At 47.3% G+C, this 9,181-nt stretch overlaps 1 protein-coding gene across 8 annotated transcripts in view; it reads right to left on the reverse strand.

Annotated features, from left to right (window-relative positions):
• PTPRF (protein tyrosine phosphatase receptor type F) overlaps positions 1–9,181 on the reverse strand; it is a 369,529-nt gene that overhangs the window by 206,742 nt on the left and 153,606 nt on the right. For all 8 annotated transcript variants that reach the window (XM_075287308.1, XM_075287306.1, XM_075287305.1 and 5 more), the window contains exon 2: positions 4,330–4,476. The gene's annotated coding sequence lies outside the window, so the exon portion shown is untranslated. The remainder of the gene's footprint in view (positions 1–4,329; positions 4,477–9,181) is intronic.

The raw sequence follows: 9,181 nt of genomic DNA on the forward strand, positions 1-9,181 counted from the left end.
GGTCGTATCAATGATTGACAAACGTTTGTCCTCGGTGACCGATGTCTGAAATGGACGGTGACACCAGCAGTCGGTGATCTATAGATGCAACTTTTGGCAACTTTTTCACCAGTTCCATCAATATCCCTATTACTTGGCTATCATGGCTCCGGCGAGGTCCACATGGTGACTTTCGGGTAAAGCCTGCAGCGTCGGTCATGGTAACTCACTGGCCATAATACAAGCACATCGTCCACTTTCGGTAGTCACAGCCGTGTTGTTCATTTTGCCACAAATACCCAGTGAATCACGTGCACGCGGTGACACCATTATTTTGCTGAGACGGCACAATTTAGCTTGATACAAGCCGGCCTATGTAGTATGACACACGTTTTTAATGACTATTATTACTTGATGTTCACATCCCATACGGTCACATTTTTTCAGCATTTGTCACATTATATCTGGATATTTGGAATATCTTTCCATCAGATACGAGAAGTATCCGGCGTCTTGCAGGTTACTGAGGTGTCGTCATATTACAAGGACATTTCTCGCTTCCATGATGGATGAGGAAAGGCGCGACCCAGAAATTAAACCTTATAATTAATCTGATAACTGCATGAAATGACACAGGTTATATTCAGGATCATTACTGCAATGTATTATGGGAAATGGCGAGAGCTGTTACTGCGCTGAGAGGTGGTGACGGGTTTTTTTTTGGGGGGGGGGGGCATAACCAAAGTTTGGTCTCTTGCCGCCTCCTTGTGTCATCTCCTCCATGATTCTGATCTATTACATCTCATGGCTCTATATATAATCTGGGATATAATTAGATAAGTATTCTGGGTGATTCATGGTGATGGTATATTACATGAGACCCATATATCACCTCGCGCTCCATTATATCACTTCTATAGCGCCCGCCTGTATATTACTCACAGCGTTTAGCACTTTCTCAGGTGTTGGGCGACCTGGTACATGACATAGAAGGGGTCCTGTATGATATAGGGGGTATGTTCCCACGAGGGCGGCTCTTATCTGACTGGGACTATATATTTTTGCATATGTGTTTGCAGCTTCTCCAGGCGACTTCTTCAGGCTTGTCCATTCAGAGATTAGCAGTGTTGGTGTATAAAGGGAGCGCAGATAAAACCCCCACAGATCCTCACTAAATACAAGCCCTCTCTCTGGGGGAGATTGATTGCCTGACAGCAGAGACAAAGGGGAGAGACAGAGACTGAGAGAGAGAAAGAGAAAGAGACTGAGAGAGAGAAAGAGACAGAGAGAGAATGTCTTTTCAGGTCTCTGTAGGGTTAAAAATGTGACACTTGCAAATAAGAACAGCAGTGCCAGCCCTGGGTGACAGGAGAGTGCTGGGCGGCTACATGCAGACAGAGGGGTCATCTGGAGGGGGGTGGGGAATAATAATAATAATAAACTTTATTTATATAGCGCCAGCATATTCCGCAGCACTGTACAATTTGTAGGGTTCAAATACAGACAGATACATTACAAAGAACGTCATTTCACACAATGGGACTGAGGGCCCTGCTCACAAGAGCTTACAATCTATGAGGTAGAGGGGGTGACACAAGAGGTAGCAGGGGCGGCATTGCTTATACAGGGGTCAGACACTTCTGTAATAGAGGTGACTGTCATTACACAAACATAAGACTTTATGAGCCGTCACCAGTCGTGTCCTGTAACATGTGGATGGAGCTTGGACCTATAAAGTTATCCTGAGATGACATCATATCATGTGGGGTAATGTGGGAGCGGGGACAGAGATGGGTTAAATTTTGGGGATTCTAATTATAGTGCGGAAGGGTTTACATTAGACATTGTGATCGGCCGGTCTGATAAGATGTGTCTTTAGTTTGCATCTAAAACTGTAGAAATTGGGAGTTAATCTGATTGTCCGGGGTAGAGCATTCCAGAGAAGTGGTTCATCTCGGGAGAAGTCTTATACGAGCGGGGGAGGTTCTGATAATAGAGGATGGAAGTGTTAGGTCATTGAGTGAGCGGAGAGCACGGGTTGGGCGGTAGACAGAGATGAAGGAGGAAATGTATGGAGGTGCGGCATTATGGAGAGCCTTGTGGGGGAGGGGGAGAACTTTATATTTTATTCTATAATCAATAGGCAGCCAATGTAACGACTGGCACAGGGGATATGGAGGGTAACTGGTGTATGCAGAGCCATAGGGACTGGGGTATGTAGAGCCATAGGGACTGGGGTATGTAGAGCCATAGGGACTGGGGTATATAGGGTAACTGGTGTATGTAGAGCCATAGGGACTGGGGTATGTAGGGTAACTGGGGTATGTAGAGCCATAGGGACTGGGGTATGTAGGGTAACTGGGGTATGCAGAGGACCAGGACTTCTCATTTCAAATGACCAAATTTATCGCAGATTATGGCTGCGTTCACACAGAGTTTTTTGGTCAGGAATTTGGTCAGGAACAATCCACTCAGAAAAATTGTAAACCAGAAGATTTTTTTATGTGATGCGGCGTTCTGCTGAGAATTTATTTATTTTGCACTATTTCACTCTTTGACTAAATATCATTCTCTAAAATACAGACCAGATGACGACCGTGAAGGTAATGAATGAGAACAGCTTGAAAAATGATCTCTCCAGTGATGTGCGGACAGGAAGTAATGGCCGGGGGCCACAAGCACAGGTGCTACAGCGAATACCGACACTATGGAAGAGCAGCGTGAGAAAGTGCAGTGTATAAAGCCGAGATCACACAGAGCCGCGGGACAGAGGGGCCCTCACAGAGGAGACCCAACCAAAGACAGGACTGGAGGAGAAGATGTGACAGGGCCCTCACAGAGGAGACCCAACCAAAGACAGGACTGGAGGAGAAGATGTGACGGGGCCCTCACAGAGGAGACCCAACCAAAGACAGGACTGGAGGAGAAGATGTGACGGGGCCCTCACAGAGGAGAGCCAACCAAAGACTGGACTGGAGGAGAAGATGTGACGGGGCCCTCACAGAGGAGACCCAACCAAAGACAGGACTGGAGGAGAAGATGTGACGGGGCCCTCACAGAGGAGACCCAACCAAAGACAGGACTGGAGGAGAAGATGTGACGGGGCCCTCACAGAGGAGACCCAACCAAAGACAGGACTGGAGGAGAAGATGTGACGGGGCCCTCACAGAGGAGAGCCAACCAAAGACTGGACTGGAGGAGAAGATGTGACGGGGCCCTCACAGAGGAGACCCAACCAAAGACAGGACTGGAGGAGAAGATGTGACGGGGCCCTCACAGAGGAGAGCCAACCAAAGACTGGACTGGAGGAGAAGATGTGACGGGGCCCTCACAGAGGAGAGCCAACCAAAGACTGGACTGGAGGAGAAGATGTGACAGGGCCCTCACAGAGGAGACCCAACCAAAGACATGACTGTAGTGCAGGAGATGTGACAAGAGCCCTGTATACAAACGCACAAGATGTCCCAGGTTAACTTAGTCCGGAGGACAGAATCTCACAGGGAAAAGTCAGACAGAATAAATGACAATCCTATGTATACTACTCCTATAGTTACCAGTGTGATTGTATAACTGCAGCAAGAACCAAAATCCACACTGAGACTATCGATTTCAGACAAGAGTTGCACAAGAAACCGGCGTCCACTATCAGCACAACACTATCCCATGACTAATATCACACAGGACACCTTCTCTCCTTACAGCACAGAGTATTTCAGCCCATAGATGAGCAGGGGCAAAGCTTCTCCAAGGGCAGGTGGGGATGTGATCTTTCCTGCTCCTCTTCTGCCACCACTAGGGGGAGCTCACCTGACATGTGCTTACTATAAGCAGCTGAATAAATCCCTATGCTGTCATCTCCCCCTAGTGGTGGCTGCAGGGAGACAAAATATTATTATGGAGCTTACAACTCAAGGCATGCTGGGATTACAAGCTCTGCTGTCAGTATACTGTTAGAAGCAGGGTCCTCTTCCCCCACGGGCTGTGCTGCTATAAGGCCCTATTACACAGACTGATTATCAGCCCAATTATTGACAACGACAGTTCCTGGGGGCGATCGTTAGTGTTCCCTGATGCACATGAGCGCGATCATTATATGGTTGATGGGCGCTCATCATCAACTCCATGTAATAAGACCTGTAGACTCCGCTATAACAATTATACATCATTTCATAAGACCAAAATTCATTACCAAATAATACAATATCAGTCACCCAGCTTTCCTCAGAGAAGAATAGTTAGAATATTGAACAACTGGCAGAAAACTGTGACTCGGGGAAACAGAAGGATTGTTTGATGGTTCTGATCTCTTCACACTTGTACAAAGTTATGGAGCAGAAATAAGGCACTGACCTCAGTCACAGGGCAGGAGACAAGGAAACCCAATGGCCTGAAGTTCCTCAGCACTTTCTCTGGGGTTCTGTGTTTTCCTCCGATCATCAGATGAAAGTTCTTGCTGAAAAATCCATCATTTTACCACGGCGCGATGTCCTTGATTCCCTATTGGAAGAGATGAAAGGAATGGAAACTGGTCATAAGTCACAGTAATGCGCTGTATGCGACTCCATGTTATGGACACGACAGCCTGACCTTCTACTGAACCAGACAAGCAGATCATCACGGAGCAGGTCCGGGGCTTATATATATAATACTGGAGATTTATCTTATGGCACAGTATAATAGAGGATTGGATCTGATCTAGCAGCTCATCCTTCTTCAAGTGAATGGGAAATAACTGCAATACCAGCCCCAGCCTGTGAGTGAAGTGTGGCGCTGTGTCATAATAAGCAAACCATTTTGTGGCAGACGTTTCTGTGACCGATGATTAGTCCCAACCATGTGAATGGGATTGTTTCTGTAGCGTGTGCATGGATTTCTGCAAACCTCATTCAGATGAACGTAGGGCAGTCGCAGAAATCTCTGGGACAGATCTGCCACTGACCCTGATGAAGGTCAGAAAAGTCATTGACTTAATCCCACTGTTTATGCTGGTAATCCAGAAGATATATAATTATATAGTGAACAATGTAACAGACTCTTTGCTTCTTCCTCCACTTGCTGTAAGTGAATGGACACATGTGTAGGCGATATAACCCTATGGATCCCGGTATAGGCTGGGGGAAGGGCTGCACACAGACGTGTAGTATGTAGTAAGACGTGTAAGCACTTGTGGCTGGCAATGTGTGCAGGAATGTGCCAGCACAATCATCCAGCGGCCACATTTGCAGGGCCCCGGTGAGCGCTGCATCCAGTCATCTCCTCTGGGAGAGCTGACACTTATAATTAACACAGAAATGTTGCTGAACAGGATTGCCTTTCCAGTTGTCTGGGACTAGAGCGGCTTGTGTCTGGCTCCTGTGTGATGTCATTGCCAGGTGTGCAGGATAATAGCACCTGGGGAGCAGCCAAATGCCCCCCCATCAAAGCTCCTCCAGACTCTTCGCCCCCGTACACCCAATGCCTAATAAAATATTCATTAATGTTATTATATCCAGTGTCACACGATGATTCCTGCCGGCGGTCGCCGCTTATCGCCTGCACTAGAACCCAATCTCCATAGGAGCCAATGCAAATATTCAATCCTAAAGGGAAACTCCAATAAATTCTGGGAGTTCCCCGCTGTCATTATACAGAAGGGAGTTATTGGCGATATTTCAGCTTCACCCACTACGCATTGGCACCGATGTAGCAGAGCTATCCTGAACTTCTGCATTCGGTGACACCGCTGCGGCTCATAATTGACTTCTATTGAAATCTATAGCAAAAAATGGCCGCATGTACCGGCGATCACGGCCGGAGCCAGTCTGCATGCAGAAGACGGAAAGCTCAGAACGGAGTTCGGGCGCTCGTGTGAACCCAGCGTTAGTTGTAACCTGTGATCTAAATACAACAGCGGTGGATTGTGTTCGTCTGTTGTGTCGCAGTCACATGATGTCACACGTTGCAATAGAGATATACTGAAGTTTATGTTGTGTGACTTCTCCCACAATGTCATGGAAATCCAGAAATCCTCATATCCTAATATGGATACTCTGAGTATTCTGCAGATGGGCACTGAAGCCCCCCAGGGGTCCGACCTCCCTCCCTGACCTGGAGAATACCTGGAGACTGTTTCCTAATAAGACTGTATTAGAGAATTGTTATTTAACTAGTTCCCTGCTGTATTATCATTGGTCGCACGCAGCTTAGCCCCTATTTATATGCACTTCAATGGCCATTAATGGTGCAGAGAGGAGCAATTGGCCTCCTGCTGGGCACTTATTGAATGTGCAATGTCCAGTAATACCCTAAAAGCAGTGCTGCCCCCTGCTGCTGCTGCTGCCTGCATGCCAATAGGCGTCCACTGTCACTTTCTAATGCATCCATAGAAAACGCAAAACTATCAAAGAGCCAAAGTCATAAAAAACATGAAAGAACATAAAAGGGAAGGATTTAGTGCACGTCCTCCCGGCACTACAGGTGCCAAACATGTGCAACACAAATCTGCTGAAACCGGGGCACAGGCTCGCACCATCATCATCTACCTGTCTGAGGCTCCAAGGAGTGCACCATTCATCCCGCCACAGACGATGACACGACGCCTAATTGACTAAGGATATAAATTGCCTGGTTACCATGGATAAAAACACAGACGAAAATATCCCGACCCCGATTAACCATCTGTACCAGGGAGAAGGCAGATCTACAAATATCACATTGGACATTACCTAATGAGGGAGGGAGGGGGTGCGCAATACTGGAAGGAGATGTAGGAGGAAGCGGAGAGAAGACCATTCCTAAAGTGGAAGATAAAATGTATAGAAGGGCGACCCCCTGTCAGGCACCCAGCTCGCTACAGATCCTGCAAACACCAGTAAAGGAAAGGCTTGTATGTTATATTACACAATTTATGGCCAACACATTTCTAGCAATGTTATATGTAAAAGTGCAGGCGAGCCTTGGCGAGGACACGCTGGTGCCTTGTACGAATACTCCATGATGGATCATTGGGGCGCCCCTACTATACAAGGCACCAATAAAATACTGGGGTAACATTGAGGCTTCATTCACACGACCACTGTCGTCTCCACAGATTTCATTAAAAATCCTGAGCCCTGATAGAAACCAGATAGAGCCCATTATGTCATCTGATGGATCCGGGGCTTCCATTGCTCTTCTCCTATGATGAAGCAGAACAACGGAAATAACAATGCAGATGTGAATGAAGCCGAACACATGACCGAGGCATGAAAAGAAGCTGCCTAAACACCAGAGAGGAACAAAATGAGCAGAATCATCTGTAAGTCAATTCCTGGTACATGGGCGGGACGTGCGTTATCACATTGGCTGCTGTGCAGGGGGCGCTGCCTCTGTAGATGGATAGAAGTGACTTTTTAGGATTGCTTGGCTGGATATGTATACATGGATTTGATCCCTTTGCTAGGATCAAGTAAATCTGCTTTTCAGCACAGGGTGAATACACATGCAGCAAATCTGATGCAGAAATGACTGTTACTAAGACGTTGCTCCATTGGTATGAACTGGGTTATTTTGGTGGCAAGAACATCCAGGTAAGCGACATTCAGATGAATGGAAAGGCCCAGAATTTCTGCAATGATTCTGTTGTGTGTGAATAAACGTTATGGGGCCATTTACATGTAAGACAGGTCAATATCCGCTCTTTGGAATCCAACATTAAGGCTATGTTCATATATTATCAGGCTCAAACATCAGAGGAAAATCCATAATGTTATGTATACTATATTGTGTGATCTACTGTATAGACAAGTGCATTATGTCTGCACCAAGGAAGGGATACGGACCATCCTGACATAAGCCAAAAGGACGATCTTCTGGATCCAACTGTTGTATGGGGGTTAAGGGGTTAGCATATGGTGTTGTATGGGGGTCAATGGTGAGGTCAGTGTATGGGGTTGTATGGGGGTCAATGGTGGGGTTCAGAGTATGGGGGTCAATGGTGGGGTTCAGCGTATGGGGTTGTATAGGGTCAACGATGGCGTTCAGCATATGAGGTTGTATGGGGGTCAATGGTGGCGCTCAGCGTATGGGGTTGTATGGGGGTCAATGATTGGGTCAGTGTATGGGGTTGTATGGGGGTCAATGGTGGGGTCAGTGTATGGGGTTTTATAGGGTCAATGGTGGCGTTCAGCGTATGGGGTTGTATAGGGTCAATGGTGGCGTTCAGCGTATGGGGGTCAATGGTGGGGTTCAGCGTATGGGGTTGTATGGGGTCAATGGTGGTGTTCAGCGTATGGAGTTGTATAGGGTCAATGGTGGCGTTCAGCGTATGGCGGTCAATGGTGGGGTTCAGCGTATGGGGTTGTATGGGGTCAATGGTGGTGTTCAGCGTATGGGGTTGTATAGGGTCAATGGTGGGGTTCAGCGTATGGGGTTGTATGAGGGTTAATGGTGGCGTTCAGTGTATGGGGTTGTATGGGGGTCAATGGTGGCGTTCAGTGTATGGGGGTCAATGGTGGTGTTCAGCGTATGGGGGTTGTATAGGGTCAATGGTGGTGTTCAGCGTATGGGGTTGTATAGGGTAAATGGTGGGGTTCAGTGTATGGGGTTGTATGGGGTCAATGGTGGCGTTCAGTGTATATCAGGGGCTGTCCCAGCACATACAATGAATGTCTTCCCATAACAAGCAGTAAACATATCCCACGACAGGTAAAGCCTGGCCTTAGTCCTGAGGCTCCCACACTATGTCCTGCGGACGGCAGGCCGTCACTGTATATGAGTAATGTAATCCATGTTTAGCGTGGTTATTTGTGAGCAGGATCTCGGGCTCAGGTTACTCGCCCTCAGTGTGATTTCCGTATGGCTTCAGCTATAGGTGTGTGAGCAGCGAGCACGTCAGGTCTGGGCGCGGCTCAGGATAACAAAGAAAACTGCCTGTGGCCTCTGAGAAACACAACAGTTTGTAGGTAATACTCTGCCGAAATCTCATATTTGCACGCAAGGTTTCCCTCCCAGCCTGCGGCTCCTTGTGTGTTCCCTCATTGTTATTGTATGGTGTGGTCTATAGAGACTTGCAGAAACAATGGCCGTGCTCAAGACTGTTCCTGGTATTGCTGGGCCCAGGATCCACTGCTCTCTATATGGTGCAGTACTTGGACCCCAGTGCAACCACTGGATATTCTATTTAACCTCCAGTAATGTCATATACGCTATTGTGCAAAAGTTTTAGACAAGGGGAGGAAAATGT

The sequence above is a fragment of the Leptodactylus fuscus genome, chromosome 9, assembly GCF_031893055.1.
Source record: "Leptodactylus fuscus isolate aLepFus1 chromosome 9, aLepFus1.hap2, whole genome shotgun sequence".
Taxonomy (NCBI): domain Eukaryota; kingdom Metazoa; phylum Chordata; class Amphibia; order Anura; family Leptodactylidae; genus Leptodactylus; species Leptodactylus fuscus.